Raw genomic sequence first — 19,729 nt, forward strand, 5'->3', positions numbered from 1 at the left:
TGGGTAAAGCACTATTTAGCTATGGGTAACTATTTTGCACTGGGTAAAGTGCGATTTAGCTATGGGCAACTACATTGCACTGGGTAAAGTGCGAGTTAGCTAGGGGCAACTATATTGCGCTGGGTGAAGCGTTGCTTAACTGCAGGCAATTTTATATTGGGATCCTTAAAAATATTTATTTTATTCACTGATACATTGGCCATTTCACTGCTTTTTAGTTATGTTTAAACATATATGTTAGGTATTATTCCATATACTGATTTAAAAAATAAATACAAAAGGGAGTGGTGGGACTCGAACCATGAATGCCTCTTCTTTGAGCGAACGCTCTACCATTACGCTATTGCTATTTGGTGTGATTTGCATAAACATTCTTTCTTATGCTCTTCCATGTCAAAATTGCTAACTGTAGCTAAGCAATGGGCACACCCGCACACACACGTGCAAATACGGGCAGCTATTTTGGGAATTTAAAAAAAATTTTAATGTTATGCGTTTTAGAACTGTGATGGGGGTTTACAATATCAGACAGTGAGGTGATGGGTGCAGGGACATTTAAGCGGACTCACTCTTGTTTATTTGCTTTTATTTTCAACATTTGGAGGGGCGTGGACATTTAGACTGCTCAGCAGTCGGACACGTCCCCTGCTTTCTTACACTGTCCATGTAAGACTTACGGTTGAGTCAGCGTGCCCTCATGCATATTCATGGCATGCTGACATCATGCCATTCAACTGCAGCCTCCGAGTAAGACTTAATAAGTCTTACACGGAGGATTTGTGAATCCGGGGGCTTGTCTATCCATGCATCATCATGCACTACCAGGACTCACCTGCTGTAAAGGGGCCATTAGGCCCATGCAGCATATCATGCCTCTGTGCACGTTTATACTGTTGTGTCCCCCCCACACAAAGCCAGACTTAATAATGTCATGACACTATGGTGTGTTCGCAGAGGCACATGCAGCTGTACCTTTACACCTCAGTTGCTGCCAGAATTTGTGGATGTTAAGGACATTGCAGGGTTACAAGTAAATCCAAAAACAGAGCACAATGGGCTAATAGAATGAACGAAAAGCTGTTTTTTAAAAAACTCAGCTTTATTACGCACTACACAGAAAACTCATTAACGCTTTTATAAAACCAATTGTGTTTTCGTCCACACAACTCGGACTTCCAGGGTTACATAGCAGGGTTACATTACACAGAGCCTTGCTTTTCCTAATGCAGTGAAGTCCACAGTTGCTTGTATTAGTGTGCTCTGTGACCATATGGGGATGTCACTTTATACCATTCAGATTCATGGCTTATAGCAGGGTTGCTATGCCTCCAGAGGTGCATCCTGCATAATACATCAGCCATGGAGGTGGCTGATGTCTGCTGGTTTGTTTCTGGGCTGGTGCAGTATCAGTCTTGTACCTTGTCCTATGCTCCACCCTTTTGCTGCCCAACCTGTGTGTCACCCCCTCATCTTAGTCTTCCAGTCCTCAAACTTACCATCTCTCTCTGTATTAGTATGTGCCCATCTAGTGTTGTCTTTACCTTTTGTCTTAATACTTTTGTTTTTTTCTCAGTGTACATACTCCTGCAAACTTCCCCTCCTCCAACCCTCCCCAACCAATAATCACTACCTTTCCCTTCTTTTCTTATCCTCTTGCATGAAAGATTAGAGCCATTTTCACAAAAAGTGCCCTTGTTTCCCCTCTACTTAATCCTCAAGGTCATTCCTGTGTTTTCCTCTGCTATAACTTAGCTACCTCCTTCTTTATCACTGTTTATATAAAGTAGGTTAGCACTTAACCATGCTGGTATTCCTTCGCAGTCTGCTACTTTGCCACTGCTCATGTGGCAGCAGTAATCTGCTCATGCTTCTCAACTGTCCAGATTTTCGCAGAATGTCCAAATTTTTGCCTCATATTTTTGGTCAGTTCCTCATACAATTTGTTATTTTTCTGTCAAATCACTGTGATAAGCTGAGTATTGAATTCACTAAATAATGACATACATTTGAGTTTCAGACTTCAACTCCTTCAGAAAATGCATGTCAACACAAACCCTGTTATTCCAGCAGCTTTCTAAGTTTATAAAAGCAATATTTAAAATCTGTCCCTCGTTTTGGGCCTTTGAGCCCCATTTTGTCAGGCTATGGCCAGATTTCTAGCTCTAAGAGGTTGAGAGGTATGAATGTGCTTCATTGCTAATATAACCTCATGCTGACTTGGGCATGCACTTTTACTTTTGAACACTCCAGTCATCTGCACCTTGATATTGCGACTCTTCCACTAAACCTGTCTAATGCCACTTACCCCAGAACACTGTCCCACTAATTTCCTATGCACTCTGTTTTGCCTGCTATTGGCTATGTGCAAGCAATGATTCACATCTATACAGCTATAACCCATATTGTGCCATGGTATCCTTGAAATTTAGCACTGCACAGCTGTGATGCTTTTGTCAGTGGGTCCCAGACAATGTTTTTATAGTGCATTTACTAAACTTTTCTGAAATTTATAATTTGATTAAGACACTTTAAAAACTATGATACTATTGACACATGCATAAATGATTTCAGTTACTTACTGATTTCTACAAAATATGGTTCACATAAAAACAATTATTTGCAAGTTTACTGCACGTTATACAGAGACCAAGGTTTAATTTCTGCAGAATAAAGAAGAAGCTGAACTTCCAAAATGTTTTAAATCACCCTACCTGCTGTATCTAGAGGAACTGTTTGGCCTTACCTTTGTACCACAGCATTTAATGCCTCCAGAAAAATACACTTTACATCAATCCATTTCTAGCTGGTGAACTATTTCAGTAACAAGGGTGAAGTTAGGCATACTCTGTGTACTTGAATACATTTTTTCTTTGCATCTTTTGGAAACTATTATCCAAATAGCATACATTTACAACAGTCTAAACTAATGTTTACATAAAACTCTTACAGAAGCAGACTCTTGTGAAATTATTGCACGTTTAGAAGTAATCATTTTATAGTTAGAAGTGGCAACAGCTGAATAATATGCCCCGTTCTGGTGTGTATAAGGGCAACACTGTGATGGTTGAATACATTTTTAAATTATAGGCGTGGGAATGGGGCAACAACATTTGGTATGCATACAAAATACAGCCATGATGAGTAATATTCCAGTACAGCCTGCAAGCAGGAAAACATTCACAATTGAAAAATGGTTATGTTCATGCAAAGCTTTATGAGCGTTGGACATAAATTTATTTAAAAGAACCCCATACTAATATTTTAGTAAACTATGTTGCTGTAGTAAAATATAAAGTTTTAAGAAATGTTAGCAGTATCATTTTTATCCAGCACAAAAACTACTAGTGTATCAAAAATATCAACATGTCTTTAGTCATTTCAATAAAAAACTGGTAGTACTAAAAATAATGATCGTACATTTTTTTAAAGCACTGGGAATATGCCACAAACTTGCATTGCTAATGGTTATGTAGGAAAACAGATTTTGCAGGAGATATATAACAGGACCTTAAAAAACATATGTGTGTGTTGATGCAACTGACAGACTTGCAAATTAGTGTTCAGCTCCATGCAAAAGTCAATTTGCATAGAAATTAATGGCAGGAGCCTGTCAAAGACTTTGGAGGGAGAGTCAGGCTGTTGTTACTTCAAGTGGCCTAATATTATGTTTGTGTAAATATTTTTTTAAATGTTTGCCTAAAACCATAGCTACAGCTGTAGACAAGTGGGTAAAATGACTCAGATTTTCCAGCCCTTATGATAATAGATGATAATAGACGTATTTACTTCTTGGGTGTCAAAGCTAATGTTAAGAGTTTATGGTTAACCAAGTTTGCAGATGACTGTAAACTTGATGCCATCATAAACTCTCAAGAAGACACTAAGATCCTTCAAGATGGACTTTCCCAAACACATATCTGATGTCATAACCATGGAATAAAACGAAAGGCCAAAAAACATATAATAGTCTCCTTTGGCAAGCATGAAGTACCCTGTAACTATCACATCGACAACACATTCCTGAAAATCAATCCAGTAGCAGTAGTTAGGGACATGGGTATTTATGTGGACAATAAACTGCCCTTCAATTACCATTTATCTATGTATTGAAAGAAAATCCTCTTTCACTGCACAGCTTAACAGTAAGGGTACGGTGTGTAGATCCAGGGATTTGATCATTCCACTGTATTTGGTACTGATTAATCCAATAATTAAGTATAAAATCCCTTCAGAATGTATCTGCCCAAACAGTTAACTACATTTGAATGGCCAAATTCCTCTCTCCCAAAGTCAAGAGGGTCTAAATCATAAAAGTTAAGTCTTGTCCATCTACTCAGTATCATACAGGCTGCTGCGGAGCAATTTCTGTCTCGCATACAGAGACTCAACAGATCCTATACCGTTAGATCTATTGGACATCTGCAAGCACAATGGCAGCATAAACACTCACTCAGGAAATCTTAATATCTTCTGCAGCATACATAGAATCTGATGAAGGGATAGATATGCATAACAAAGAAAAAACACTTCTTTGGAAAAACATTTCTCTTCATATAAAGCAAAGTACTTCCCTTACTCTATTCACATGTAATCTGGATGAATGGCAAACCACTAATTCACCCTTGGTTTAGCACCCTTGTCCTTTATGCATAGGGTAACATGTAAATGTTCTCTGGGTTATTCATACTTTTATTCCAAGGGCAAAAATTTCATGGGAATGTAAGACTAGGCTTCTAAAGATCCTCACGTACCAACAGCAAAGTAAGTACCTATGAACTTATATCTGATACATTTGTGTCAAGTCAGTCATGCCAACTATCAGATTACTTCCAGGTTTTACAGATATAATTATTAAATTAAGTTGAATGCCTCTCTTCCGCAGCTTTGCAGACCAGCACTTTGTACACGCTCTGTTTTCAGTTCATTTGTAATCAAATTTAAGAGCACATTTTAGTTGTGAAGTTGGGAGCCAAGACTTCTACAATGATGTTTAACTGGAAACTACAAACTCCTAATCATAATTTCTTATTCCCAAACTAAATATTGCTTTTTTATCACTGCATGTTTTTTGGATAACCCAGTGGATCCATCAGCAGTAAGAAAGGCCTTCTGACATCAGTCCTACCCAGATCACAGCTGGAGAGATAGCTGTCAACTGATGTATCACTTACACTGGTTGGCAAACTTGAGTAGTAAAATTTAGGTGTTGGTGGAGCTTATAGATGCTGTGATCTTCATATTTTAGCATTTACTTTAGGTTGCTAGTACAGACAAAAATATGCCAGTCATGAGGGGGAAAGATGCATGCATACCCTTCCTTTCCACTGCTGATATTTCCATCATTAATAATAATAATTATTATAATAACTACCCTTCCAAACTGTTCACTGTTTTTTTTAACCTGGCATTCCCCTGAAAATGGACACAATAAACATATAATGATACAGATTGTGCCCACTGACCAGTATCCCCATAAAAATATGCCCACGTACACCTTAGTGAGTTCCTAGTCTGTCAGTCTGCAATCTTTGACATTGAAAAGCTACTGATTTTATTTGTTGATCATATAGATCCCTGTCTTAACGTTATTGCAAAATAAAAATACTGAATTATTCTCTAATTTCCATTATGTTAGGAACCCTCAGTGGTATCTATACTGACCATATGATGGTGACAGTAGAGCTGGGAATCACCAGTTTCTGGACCCCAGTGTGGATAAAAGCAGTTTTTGATGTATCACTCCCTATTTCTTGAGATAAAGAAAACCATCTTTTTTCAGTCCTGCTCCTTCTATTCTTTCTGCTTATGTTTCCAGTGGGGATCCTACCCACCACCCTAATACTAATACATAGCATATATACCAGGCTGCTCTTATGTCTCACCTGTTGATGTGTTCCTTCAGACCAGATTGCATTCTGTGTTAAATACTTGCTTACATGTTTTGGGAGTCTACATTTATTGCACTTTAATGATATGCCAAACCATACCTGTAAGTTGAAAATTTCTCACTACTTTCTGTCTACGTTTAATGCATCTCTATGGAATTTCATCAATTCACGTCACTGTTACTGTAGGATTCTGCTCTGAATGGAGATTTCACATACAGAGCATAAAATTACATTTTGATTTTATAACACTTTAATATGGAATAACACAAGACACCTGACATAATTGTTAAAGTGAGGGCTAAGATGAGTTGTGAGAACAGATTCTAAAATTATTAATCACTGGTAAAGGAATAAACTGCTTTAATATGGAAAATGCAAAGTCACAACACTACATATTTTAAACACTTTGGACCCAAAATTGCATGCAATTCCATTGGGGTTCCCAATTTTATAAAGCGATAGGGTGGCTTCATATCCTACTCAGCTCAGCTCAGACTCAGCTGTTGGCACAAACACAGGGAATGTCAGAACTTACTGAACGCTACTGAATCGTTTTTGCTGCACCTCTTGTTACTTGGCCACACACTGCATATGGGCTGGTAAGGAGACTATAATAAATACACTGTAAAATAGTTTCAGAGGTCTCTGAGGTACACATATTCACTGTTTCTGACTTGCCTTACTGCTATTATGCATATGAATTTGCTTATTTACTGCACACCATTTGCTTACCTGGCGTACAATAACACATTTCCTTCAGCCCTGATGCACGTTTAAGTGTGAATCACATATAAGCATCTTCTGAGCTCACTTCTACATAATCATATTTCACAGTAAACACCATACCTATGAGTCCTGTCCTACATGTCTTTTTGGATACGCACCCACTAAGTTCTGACTTTCACTTCAGTGACGGGCAGCCAATTTCACTATAGATTCCATAGTTATGCACTCAGAGTTCTGATTCAGTCTTGGCAGGTATAAATAACTACTCTTTTGAGAAACATTTTTTTTGGGGGGCAGGGGGGGGTTAAGTATGTCTCATAACATCATGCTTTAATAAACTGACCTATGTTTATATTATCACAGCTACTATGAAAGATCCAAAGGCACAGCTTTCTAGTTTTTGATATTCTAATGTTTTTCTCCTTGTTAAAATGTTTATGCCCCAAGTTGTACTGGGGCCAAACTTCTAGGCCACTACAAGACCTAAGCTAATGTAAACAATATCAACAAATATAAATCAAAATTTTCTGTGGTTTGTCATTTCTTGAAGGCATGCAACAAGAATTGCATGAGTTTTCCTATCTGGACAGAGTGTGTACCATGGTACTGTAGCAAGGGTGACAACATTTTAATTGTACAAACATTACTGTGAAGCTTAGCTTGTGGCATTGTTTCCCAGGGGCCTAAATGATGCTTGGGACATTACTAATTTTTTGGCCATACTTTATTTGTCCACCTATCTTTACAGCTCAACATTTTGCAATTAGCTATTGAAAGTCTGATATTGTTCATTTTTGATGTATATGCTCCTTTTCTTTAAAACCATGCTATTGAAAACTGCCATGATTGGTTGGATATTCAGTATTATCTATTTTTATAAATAATATGCACCTATCAGTGACTGCCCTTAAATATGGAAGGACCATTTAAGTCCAAAGAGTTAGAGTCTGTTGTACTTTGCTGGTAATTTCATATTAACTAGCTAACCAAGATCTGTTCTCCTTAAAATACTATATTTTCTATGTACAAAATTCAAGTCAGGGGTTTCTTACCTCATGTTACCTATGACTACCACTAGATCTGTGCAGTGTCAGATCGCAAGGTATCTGAGTTTTGCATGAAAAAATAATTAAACGAAATATCCTGGAAAGCAGTGAGTTATTGATGCTTACTAAAAGCAGTTAATGGCATGGCCTGCAACTTGTTCTGATGTGTTAATTTTCTAGAATGAATCCATTTAAAATAAGGTTTATCTGTTTTTTAAGGATTACCAATTTTTAAACCAAGTTATTCTTTGTGCAGGGCAAGTCATGTTTTACTTTTATTACTTATATATACTTCCTGTTCTTCTGAAATTTAGGAAGTTATTTCAAAGAGACCAAGTCAGCCTATCAGCCTAAGCAGAGCCTGGAGACTACAGTGGGCACAGCTTGCATGCCAGTTTGGAGAGGCAGAGTCAGTGTCTGCATACACAAAGGGCATTTTGGATTTAGTGTGGATGTCATACTAAGAAGATGCAGGCATAAGTCACTACTCATGTCACAGACAGCATGTCATCCCAAGGAGATGAAAGACTCTGTAGACAGCAAGTTGGTCTGCTAGACACAGTCCATACTGAGTTCTTAGGGTGTAGAGCTCTGCAGACACTGATGGTTACCCAAAGCTCATTATGCATGGCATTGCAAGGAAGAGCAGTCTATGTAGATCCCAGCAGTTACCATGCACACTAAATGCACACCATTGTCAGCAGACAATCTCCAGAGACAGTACTGGGTAATGTAAGTACAGACTGCATGCCATTCTGGGAAAGTAGAGCCTCAGCAGACACTGGACAGTGGTCACACTCTTCACATCAGCAGAGCTCATACTGTGGTTTCTTTAAGGAAGAAGTGAGCTAGGAAGCCCTTTGACTTGCTGCAGCAATAATCTAAGTAGGAATGAGCATCCTTTGTGTAAAAGTACCACCATGTTACTCCAATATGTATAAAAGCCTTGTGCTATGAAATATTGTTTATTTTAAGGTAATGAAAACCATACCAATAGGATATGAAATTTCCAGGTAAGAGAGGGGTGTAAATTGGTAGTTTATATATAATATAATCCAAGAAAATGACATGCCTTAGGTTATGGCCTCCTTTTCAAAACTTGGAGTGGTTACATTATTTAGAACATTTTCTGCTCCTCTAATTCAGGAGGCTAACTGTACCATTTCCCAGAATATGTGAAAATTATCAGGTAGCTGACAGAAAAATGGGAAATGATTTACTATTTATATTTTTGACCACAGCTTACATCTTTGCAGGAATGGTGTTTGAGACCACTATGCTCTGTTGAGGCCTATGCTGTCCTTTCTCCATTGTGTGACCATGGAGAGACAAGTTAGGGGGTTGCATTCGGGTCTTGCTCCCTTTCACATTTGTTTATTTTGATCTTCCCGAAGTGGGCTGCAGGTCTATTGTGTTCTTAATCAGTTGGGAATAAGTCATTTTATGAGCAATTTTGCATCAATTATCCTTTGAGAAAGTTAATATCCAGATATGCATAAGAGATGCTTATTTTTAAGAAAAACTTGCAGTTCTTTGTGAGACATCAGCTTGTCTTCTTTTTACTTCTTATTCAAAAGAGTCACTGATTAGTTATCATAAGAGCTTTACATTGAAAACATCTGTCTTTTGAGACATCTTCAATCATTAACTTAAAAACAGTTTCTACTGCACAGACACAGGCCCACAACTTCCGTGTTAGAAATCTTCATCCAGTACTAAATGCACTATGTTTGATGCACACAAATAACATGGAGGAAGTACACTATTCTTACCTTCTAGACTTCCATCACTATTGAGATGTTCTTTATATTAGTCTGCCCTGTTCAGAGAAAGAGGCAGTTAAATAATGTGTTATGGTTTTGGTTCTGTATATGTATATATGTATATACAGAATGGTTGTCTGCCAGATCCAATTATAATCAACAGCTCTCTGTACAGAGTTGTAAAGTTGTGCTGTGACCCTCGATTTTACATCATGCATGAGACTGTTATATTATGCAGTAGAATGTAAAGAGTAGTATTTTGCTTAAATTGAGGTGTGACATCCCCTGCCTGGGTCAGTGACTAAGGAACCTGAATCCTCACCACTGATACTGGAGAGGGACATTCACATGGAAGGAAAAATGGATACACTCAGCATTTCCGGATGTAGCTCTCTGCATCAAGCACAATTTCCCTTAAGAGCACACAGGGAACACAGCCAGTCTAGGGGATGGGTCCTCTCTCTCTCTCTCTCTCTCTCTCTCTCTCTCTCGATCCCCAGTAAGACTCTCCACTGGCACAGTTGTAGGGTTGGGTCCTCAGCTGAGTGTCCAAGCCAAGTCCTCCAGTACCCTCTCTATGAAACCAGTGCTTTGTGTCACTGCTTCAAGTAGCTGACACACATACACTCTTTGAGATTTGATTTTTACACACACACACACACACACACACACACACACACACACACACACACACACACACACACACAAAAGCCTGGGAAAGGCTGGCAAAGATTTACTAGCTATGCCCTCTTCTGCCCAGACAATAAAGTAGTTGCACTGCCATCACACACTCCAAAGCCAACTACTCTAAGGCTCCTGCAAGGGTACCCAATTATACTGAGTGAAATTAATATTAATACAAATGGCAATGTTTACCACATAGCCAGGCTTTCAGGAGTGGCTACAGTGTCACCAATAACTACAAGTACTCTCAAAGGTTAAAATATTCTCTAAAGGACCAGCCAGAATGAAAAGTTTAAATATATTTAATAATAAATAATAAAAAAAACATGAAAATACTAAACATCTATTTACACTAAACACCAGCGTTTGAATCACAGGAAATATTAAAAATAACACAGGTGGACAGGTTCACACAGTTACAGAAAAAAATACTCAACAATCTTAACTAATCTCACTATATTTTTTCTGAAAATTATTATTCGCTGTAGGAAATCCTTCTTTGTTAGGTTACCAAAACAGAGTACTCTGAGACTTCAGTCTCACCTAATCTTAAACATTATTTTAGTGATGGATTACAGAAGGACATCACATACATCTGGTCACCTGACTTCTAGTTCCCATGCATCCCCCATTGCTAGAAACTGCCAGGATTTAGCACATATGTGTCAATAATACACATGCATAGAGCTTGCTTAGATCTGCTGCAGCTTCTATAAGTCATAAAACTATTTCAAACCTCCACCCTTCTGGCCTAGCAATTAGTTCACCCCAGTGACAATGCAGGAAGCTTCCTAGTATGGACTTTTTGTCTCTGGCTGCATTGAGAACTATAAGATGCAATCTTTATGGCCTAAATTAAGTAATTTAATTTCTTACCATTTTCCAAAGTCAGGAGGATTGAGATTAACCTCTTCTCTTCCAGTATCCTCTGTTACAATATATACATTTCAACAGTTACAATAATACATGTAAATTTATTTTTCTATTCAGCAGGGCACACTGTTGGCACATTTTTTAACACAAGCAGCTTTATAAATGCATTTTCAGCACAAGCATCTGTACAAATCAGTTTGATATTCAAATAACATATAATTCTTTACTAAATTCTAGCTAGCTGTGCTGGCATATGTTACACATTCACCATCCTACTTCTCCTGGCATAGCTGGAAATATCTCACATCATCACAGCTGTACCCCATTTGAAGACTTAAGCTAGTTTTTCAAGTGACACATGAGAAACATTGTTTGAGTGAAATGAGCCTGTCTGGGAATACATTAATTCATTTCCTGTATTAAGAGCCCATCTGCATTGGCATTGCTAACCCCACTACTGTGCTGCACTGTCATATCATATGCCTGCAACCCTAGGCTCCTCCTTAACAACTTGGGATTTTGCTGGCTGGCTCAATGTAGCCATATTAAGGAGTTGTGGTCTGTAACTACAGTGAATTTCCTTCCATACAGGTAATGTTGAAGTTTCTGCAGTGCCCATACTATGGCTAAACATTCTTTTTCTACAGCTGCATAGCATTCCTCCCTAGGTTGGAGTCTATGGCTGGATATACCACTGGGTGCTCTTCTTCATGTGAGGAAACCTGGCTGAGTACAGCCCCCACCCCATGGTTCGAAGCTTCCACCTGCACAACAAATTATTTGCTGTAATCTGGACTGGCTAACACAGGGGGTCCTCCCAACGCCCCTTTAAGCTTTTAGAATGTTTGCTCACAGGCTTGGGTCTACACTACTTTGTCTGGCCTGTTTTTTTCATCAGGTCTGTGAGAGGAGCAGCTATTGTACTTTATTTGGGAATGAACTTTCTATCGTACCTCACTGTTTGCAAAAATGCCCTCACCTGTTTTTGGTAACAGAGGAAGGCCACAGCTGAATGTCTTCCAGTTTGGCAGGTTCTGGCCTGATCTTACCACTCCCCACTCTATATCCCAGGTAGAGACCTCTGCCATACCCATCTGACACTTACTGAGCTTAATGGTCAGCCCTGCCTTTTGTAGTCTGGGCAGGCCATCCCTAACATGCTGAAGGTGTAAATGTCAATATCATCCAGGTAAGCAAGGGTATAATCTTCTGCTCCTGCTTGATATGATCTAAAAGCATCTGGAAGTTTCTGGGGCATTTTTCTTCACAAAAGGCATCTTTGTGAACTCGTATAATCTAAATGGAGTCACAAAGGCTGACCTCTCTCTCTAGCAGTGGGAGTCAAGGGCACCTTCCAGTAGCCCTTGGTCAGATCAATAGTGGTCAGATACTTAGCCCCACTGAGCTGTTCTAAGGCTTCATCTGTCCTAGGCATCAGATAAGCATCTGACTCTGTGTGACTATTTATTTTCCTGTAGTCTACACAGAACCTGGTGCTGCCATCTTTCTTTGGTACCAGCACCACTGGGGAAGCCCGGGGACTGCTGGACTCCTGGATTACCCCCAGTTCCAACATTTCCTGTATCTCCTCCCTCAGAGTCTGTCTGACTCACTCAAGCACCCTGTAAGGGGCCTGCTTGATAGGCCTTTGGGTTCCTGTATCCATATGGTGCTGCACCAAGTGGGTGCACCCAGGTTTCCCAGTGAACATGCCCACAAACTCCTGTAACACTGTTTGGATTTCTCAATCCTGGGGAGAGGATAGCTGCTGGGGCATTGCTACCCCTTCCACTGAGCTGTCAGTCCAAGCCTCACTGAGGAGATCAGTCATCAGATCCCCCTCAGACTCCTCCTGCCATCCACTGCAAATACTCGACACCAGGGCCTCCCTGTCATGGTAAGGCTTCATCATGTTAACATGGTATAATTTGTGCCCCTGCCTCATGCCTAGAAGTTCTACCATGTAGTTAACATCACTGACCTTCCTTACCACTTTGTAGGGTCCCTTCCAAGCTGCCTGCAGCATATTGCATCTGACAGGAATGAGAACCATAACTTGCTGTCCTACAGCATACTCTTGGTCTCGAACATTCCTATCATAACAGACCTTTTTCTGCTGTTGGGCTCCTGCCAGGATATCCCTGGCCAAGTCCATGTGCTCACTAAGCCTTGTCCTGAGGTTTAGGACATAGGCCACAATAGACTCCTTGTGGGATTCATACTCACCCTCCCACTCATCATGAATCAAATCTAAAGGCCCCCTCACCATATGCCCTTACAGCAAATCATAAGGGTGAAAACCCTGTAGATTCCTGGGATACCTCTCTGCATGGAAACAGCAGGTGGGGCAAATATTTGTCCCAGTCTCTCTTAAACTGGTATGCAAATACCCATAGCATGGTCTTTAGTGTAGAGTTTAACCTCTCTACAAGACCATTAGTCTGGGGATGGCAGGGGGTGTTTTTTATGTTTTTGGTATTCAAGTAACATCTAATTCTTTACTAAATTCCATCTCGTTGTGCAGGCATATGTTACACATCCACTGCCCTACTTCTCCTGGCATAGCTGGCAGTACCTCACATCATCACACGAGGATGGTGACAAAAAGCAGCAGCAAGACAAGGGTAAAACAAAGAAATTAAATATAAATCCTCAATCTAGGGACATAGTAGATGTGCACCTTTGCATGAACCCTCTGTAACAAGAAGCAAAAGGAGAAAAATCCCCCTGAAGTCCATTTTACTGACCAACAATATACGGATTGAGCACTTTCATAAGTTTATATCACAACTTCATCAGAATCCAAATAACAACTGAAAAAAAAGTTCAGCTTAAATACTTAAATAATTAACCAATCACCTGACCTAATTAACTCCTAAAACCTTGGTTACAAGTTATTCATTTAACTATATAAAACTTTATCTAACTGTCAACAATCAAATAGATAAATTACACATAAATTGTTACCTACAATTTGTATTTATACACACTATGAAATATGAAAATAATAAAAATAAAAATGAGAATTAATAATGAAGATTAATAATGTTTAAACATTACATTTAAACATAGTAGGACCTTAGTCTTAGCACACTAGCTATTGAAATGGACTCATTCAGACCAGGTGAAACCGTGTTCAACTGTAGTTGCCAAAGGAACTCTTTGTATTCAATAAGGTCGCCCCAAAGCCCCCCCCAGTACTGCTTATAAACTGTATCTAAACCTCTTCTTCTTCTTCTTTTGGCTGCTCCCGTTAGGGTTCGCCACAGTGGATCATCTGTTTCCATTTCTTCCTGTCCTCTGCATCTTGCTCTGTCACACCAACCACCTGCATGTTCTCTCTCACCACATCCATAAACCTTATCTTAAGCCTTCCTCTTTTCCTGTTACCTGGCAGCTTCATCCTGTATCTAAACCAACAAATAAAAATCCATGATTAGGGAAATTCATCAAATGACAATAAAGCGAATTACTGATTTTTTTATTTTTTATGTCATTTAAATGTTCATATATCATCTCTCTAAATTGACGGACAGTTTTACCCACATAAAAACTTGGGCAATTTTGACACAAAGCTAAATATATAATGCCCACTGTCTTACAACTGAAGTGAAAAATGCTTTTTATGCTAACATTGTTAACTTTAACCTGATTGGTTTCAAGTAACCAAGAACACTGACTACAACTTCCACATTTAAAAGTACCATGCTTTTTCTGATTAAAAAGTCAATAACTTTGTCATCTGCTTCTAACATACTTTTTAAGCACCTAGCCTGCCTGGTAACAAACCTGGGTCACTCCCCCAAGGTTTCTTTCATCCCTTCAAAACCTTGAAAGAAAGACCAGTTGTTAATGATAATCTGTTTAACTACAGGGTAGTCCTGAGTATAGGTAGTAATAAAGGAACAAGCGAGGGTGCCACTTTTGTTATTAGTTTGTTTGGACATAATAAACTCTGTTTCATACAAAATGGGTTTAATTATCCCCCTATGTCTTTTAACTGAAATTTCCCCCTGAATTTTATCAATAACATCCCCAGGGTAATTTCTTGCCAAAAACATGTTAGTTAATTTAGTACTTTCCCATTCAAAAGTTTTGTCTGTAATCATACGAGCCAGCCTTATAAATTGTCCCCCCACACCCTCCAACTTTAATATTCTCACTCCGAGATCACACTACAGTCGGGAAAAGGGAATATTCCCTTATCCCCACTGTACCATGATCTCAGCACTAGTTTGCTTAGTTGTACATCAACACTAAACGTTGACGTACAACTAAGATTACATGCAAACTGCATGTTTTTATAACTTCTTTTTTGTTTTTTTTTTCTTATTTTTATCTTCACATGAAAGACAAAATGCACTTTCGCAGAAGTGCACTCACGAATTTACGTTTCGTTGAAACGTAAATTCGTTGTAGTGACTGGATCCTATATATATATATATATATATATATATATATATATATATATATACATGTATATATATATATATAGTTTCATAGTTTCATAGTTTAGTACTAGGCTATCTGCCCTGAGGCATTTGCAAGCCTAGCCCTAGAGATGTGGCTTTCGCCACCCCATGTAGTGGTACTAAGGTGTATAGAATAAATTTAGAATACTGTGCCTTTGTCTAGTAGTGACACATTGAAGACCCCCTTACTTATTAAAATTAGTTTACTGTGCCTCTGTTAAGTAGCGATACAGGGTGACCCCGGGGTAAACCTACGATCTCCCATCCACTCGTCAAGATTTCTCTTGAAGAGAGTCAGTGAGGGGCTCTGCCTAACATGGACTGGGATTTTGTTCTAGAGTATGGGAAGCCTCTGAGTTATGAATCTGTCCCTCCAGCATGTTCTATTCATGTTTGTACTGAGGTTTAAATCTTTGGCTCTTGTGGTTCTTATGGATTTTGATTTTTTGAGGTGGAGCATGTCCATCAATTCCTGGTTGGACATGGCCTTGTATGTCAGGCACAGATCACCTCTGAGCAGGCAGTATGCTACTGAATAGAGCTGGAGTTTCTTTAGCCTGGCAGCATATGATATATGTTGGAAACCCTTGATCCTCTTGGTGAGGTACTTCTGGGGTCTCTCCAGCTGTTGTAAGTGCTGGGTGAGGTACATATCAAATGGGGCATTGTACTCAATCATGGGCTTGATAAGGGAGGAGTACAGGGGCACGATGACCTCCTTTGATCTGGATGTGAACCCCTTCATGATAAGGTGGGCAAGGTAGAAAGTCTTTCTAACCACTTTGGCAACGTGGGTGTCAAATGAGAGGTCACTATCAACTTGGGTCCCCAGGTCTCTGATTACTTTTTCGGTACTCAGTGGGTTACTGTCTATGTGATAATTTGTGGGTATTTTGTTTTTCCCAAAGGGGATGACTATACATTTCTTGGCATTCAGTTTAAGGCCGTGATTCCGGCACCAGTTGTCCATTTCGGTGAGGCCTTTCTGTAGGATGTATGTGTCAGCTGGTGTATCGACTATGGCGCCTAGTTTGCAGTCATCTGCGAACTTTGTCAGCCACAACCCTCCCATGTTTGCTTTCACATCTGAGAAGTAAATGCCGAACAAGAGGGGTCCCAGGACAGAGCCCTGTGGGACACCACTTGTGACTGGCTTTGAGTCTGACATGGCTCCCGCAATCTTGAATTTATGGGTTCTGTTCTTTAGCCAGTTTGCAACCCATCTTGTGACATATGGATTTACTTTTAAGCTGTTTAGCTTTTCTATGATCCCCAAGTGGGGTATTGTGTCGAAGGCTTTAGCCAAGTCCAGGTAGGCTGTATGGACTGCCTTGCCCTCATCAATGGCTCTAGTGACTGTTTCGAAAAAGTCAACCAGGTTCAAAAGACAGGATCTGCCTTTTACAAAGCCAAACTGGGTGGGATCAAGTGTCTGTAGGTCCCCATTGTCATTGTTTATGAGTTCCATAATAATTCTTTCCATAGCTTTGCAAACCAGGCTGGTCAAGCTTATGGGGCGTTAGTTCCCAGGGTCTGTAGTGGAGCCTCCCTTGTGGAGTGGTACCACTGTTGCTGTACGCCAGTGTTCAGGTACATATCCTGTAGTAAGGCTAAGGTTAAATAACATTTTTATATGCGGGTTTAGCTCCACTTGGAGTTCGTGTATCACGCAGCTGGGGATACCATCAGGTCCCATAGATGCTGTGTTTTTTGCTTTGTTGAGGGCGGTTCTCACCTGGACATCAGAGATGACAGGGAGGTTACATTCAGCTGGGATGAGTATTTCTTCTTTTGGAGGTGGGGGGGGGGGGGATTTGCACTGAACCTGTCTGCCAGAATGTTGGCAATATCTGTGGGTTCGGTAAATTTTTTGTCGTTGTGTACTAACTCTGAGTATATCTGAGTGTTTCCGCCTAGGTTTCTAACATAACTGAAGAATGCCTTGTGGTTATCTTTAGTGTCCTTGGTGATTTTTCTCTCAAAGTTGGCCTTGGATATTTTTATGAGAGAACGCAGCTTTCTACTAGTGCTGATCAGAGATGCCTTCCCTTTATGGGATTTTGCTCTGTCTTGCAGTAGCTTCCTTCTTTTGTTATACAATTTGTTTATGGCTGGGGTCCACCACACAGGATGCTTTCCTTTGGTGGAGAGGGTCTTGGTTTTATTTGGGATTGCATGATCCATGCATTCTTGGAGATGTCCGTAGAAAGCATTTGTGTAGGATTCAGCATTGTGGGATGTGGTTTCCATTGGCCCTGAGGGCTTAAATGATACCATCTCAGTCTTGAGAAGTGTAAAGTCGGCTTTTGAGAAGTTTCTCACTGTAGTCTTTTGTGCTGGGGTGGAGGTGGTAAATGTATATCCAGGGTGATTAGTTTGTGGTCAGATCTCACCAGTGAGGGCAATACTTCCGGTGTGGAGCATTTTGTCCCCATGTTTGTGATGATCAGGTCTAGTATATTATCCCCCCTTGTGGGAGAGGTGACTAACTGTTCCATTGCATTTGAGTTTATGAATTCCAGGAACCTTTGGGCTAGGGTGTTTGGGCTAGAATAGTGCACCCAGTCTATGTTAGGGTAGTTGAAGTCTCCCAATATGATGGTATTTGGTGAGACATTCATATCTTCCAATGTCTTCAGGAAGGCTGAGTGGGGTTCTTGAGATTGGGAGGGTGGTCTGTAACATGCAACCAGTTGTATAGCAGTTTTGCCTATGGTTAGCTGCACCTGGATGGTCTCCGATGCTTCATGAGTTGCCACTAACCTAGAGGTGTGGGTATCCTTGATGAATATGGACACTCCCCCTCCCTTTGTGGTTCGGCCCGGGTTTTGGGGCCGAAAAGCATGATATGAGGTAAAGCCTGGTAGCGCTGGAGTGCTCTCAGGAGCCTTGAACCAGGTCTCAGTTACAGCACAGACATCGATGTTCTCCATACTGAGGAGTGTTTTGAGAGCCTGCATCTTGAGATTTAGACTTCTGGCGTTGAGCAGCATTACCCTTAATTTTTTTCCATTTTTGTTTTCTAAGGAGGTGGGTTCGTCTTTTGAGCCTTGCCTATAAAAGGCACTATGGAGGTGGCAAGAGCCTTAGCCAATATCCGGAAGCCCAGTGGTGACAGGTGCAAGCCGTCCCTTGTGAAACAGCATGGCTTGTCCAGCATGTCATCCCAAGCAGACAGACATTGGATCCCCCTAGAATGACACCAGTAACTGAGCCAATTATTAAAGCTGATCATCTTGTCTTTGTATTGTGGCATCATTCTTGGTGAGGGCAGGATGCTGCTCAGGGTCAGGGTCATACCAGCCTGGGCTACATAATCAGAGAGCTCCTCAATGTCTCTCTTCATGTAGTCCAAGGAGGTATGTCTCAGGTCATTCACGCCGGCATGGACAATGACGGAGTCATATTTGTACGTGCTTTTGAGTGACCTGAGTGCGTGTGTTATATGGCGGATCCTAGTCCCCGATAGGCAGCTTACCGTTACCCTCTCCTTGCTCAGCCTGGTAAGTGGGACATCAGTGTGTCTGACTATAGAGTCACCTATCACTAGTGTATCAGGCATAGTGTTTGGCCTTAAGGGCTGTGATTTATTGACACACCGATTTATTGAAGTATGTGTTGCATGTGTTATGTTTTGAGGTGGTGGATTTTTGGGTGTCTCTTTGGGAGTCTCTGTTGTTTTGGTAAGTTTTTTAATAGAGCCTCCGACTATGTTTTTGTGTTATTATGTGCTTGATTTGCAGTTGGGGTAGGTCTATGTGTAACTGGGTTTGTTGTGTGTGTGGTTACCTTCTCCTCCTGTCTGGTCTTGCCAGTCCTGAGTTGAGAGAGTTCAGCCTCCAGTTTGGCTATATAGTTGCATCTCTCACATGTATTTGTGTTTGTTGGGAGGAGGAGAGGGTTGTCTGTGTACATGAGACAATTATAGCATTGTCTCAAGATTCCCAGATTAACCAGCTGAGCAGGAGAAGATGCTAGCAATCTACCACTCGACATACTAGAATATTATAAGAGAGTGCTGTGCCTTTAAGGGAAGTGGTTGGGGTGGTAGGTGGATGTAGTGCTATTTGAGTTTGAGAGTGCTTGCTTAGAAGAGTAGCTTAGAGAACAAGTGCTATGCTTATAATATAACGGGTAGACTGGTTATTCTAAGAGTAGAGCTTTCTAAGGGAAAATTTGAAGAGCAGACTTGGCGAAGCCAGGAAAAGTTTAACCCTGTTTAACCGGCGCTGCGCTATGCGTACAATCACGCAAAGCCGTGCTAATGCGGATTTTAA

This window comes from Protopterus annectens, chromosome 7.part0, assembly GCF_019279795.1.
Source record: "Protopterus annectens isolate FY-2018-M chromosome 7.part0, PAN1.0, whole genome shotgun sequence".
In the NCBI taxonomy this organism is placed as follows: domain Eukaryota; kingdom Metazoa; phylum Chordata; order Ceratodontiformes; family Protopteridae; genus Protopterus; species Protopterus annectens.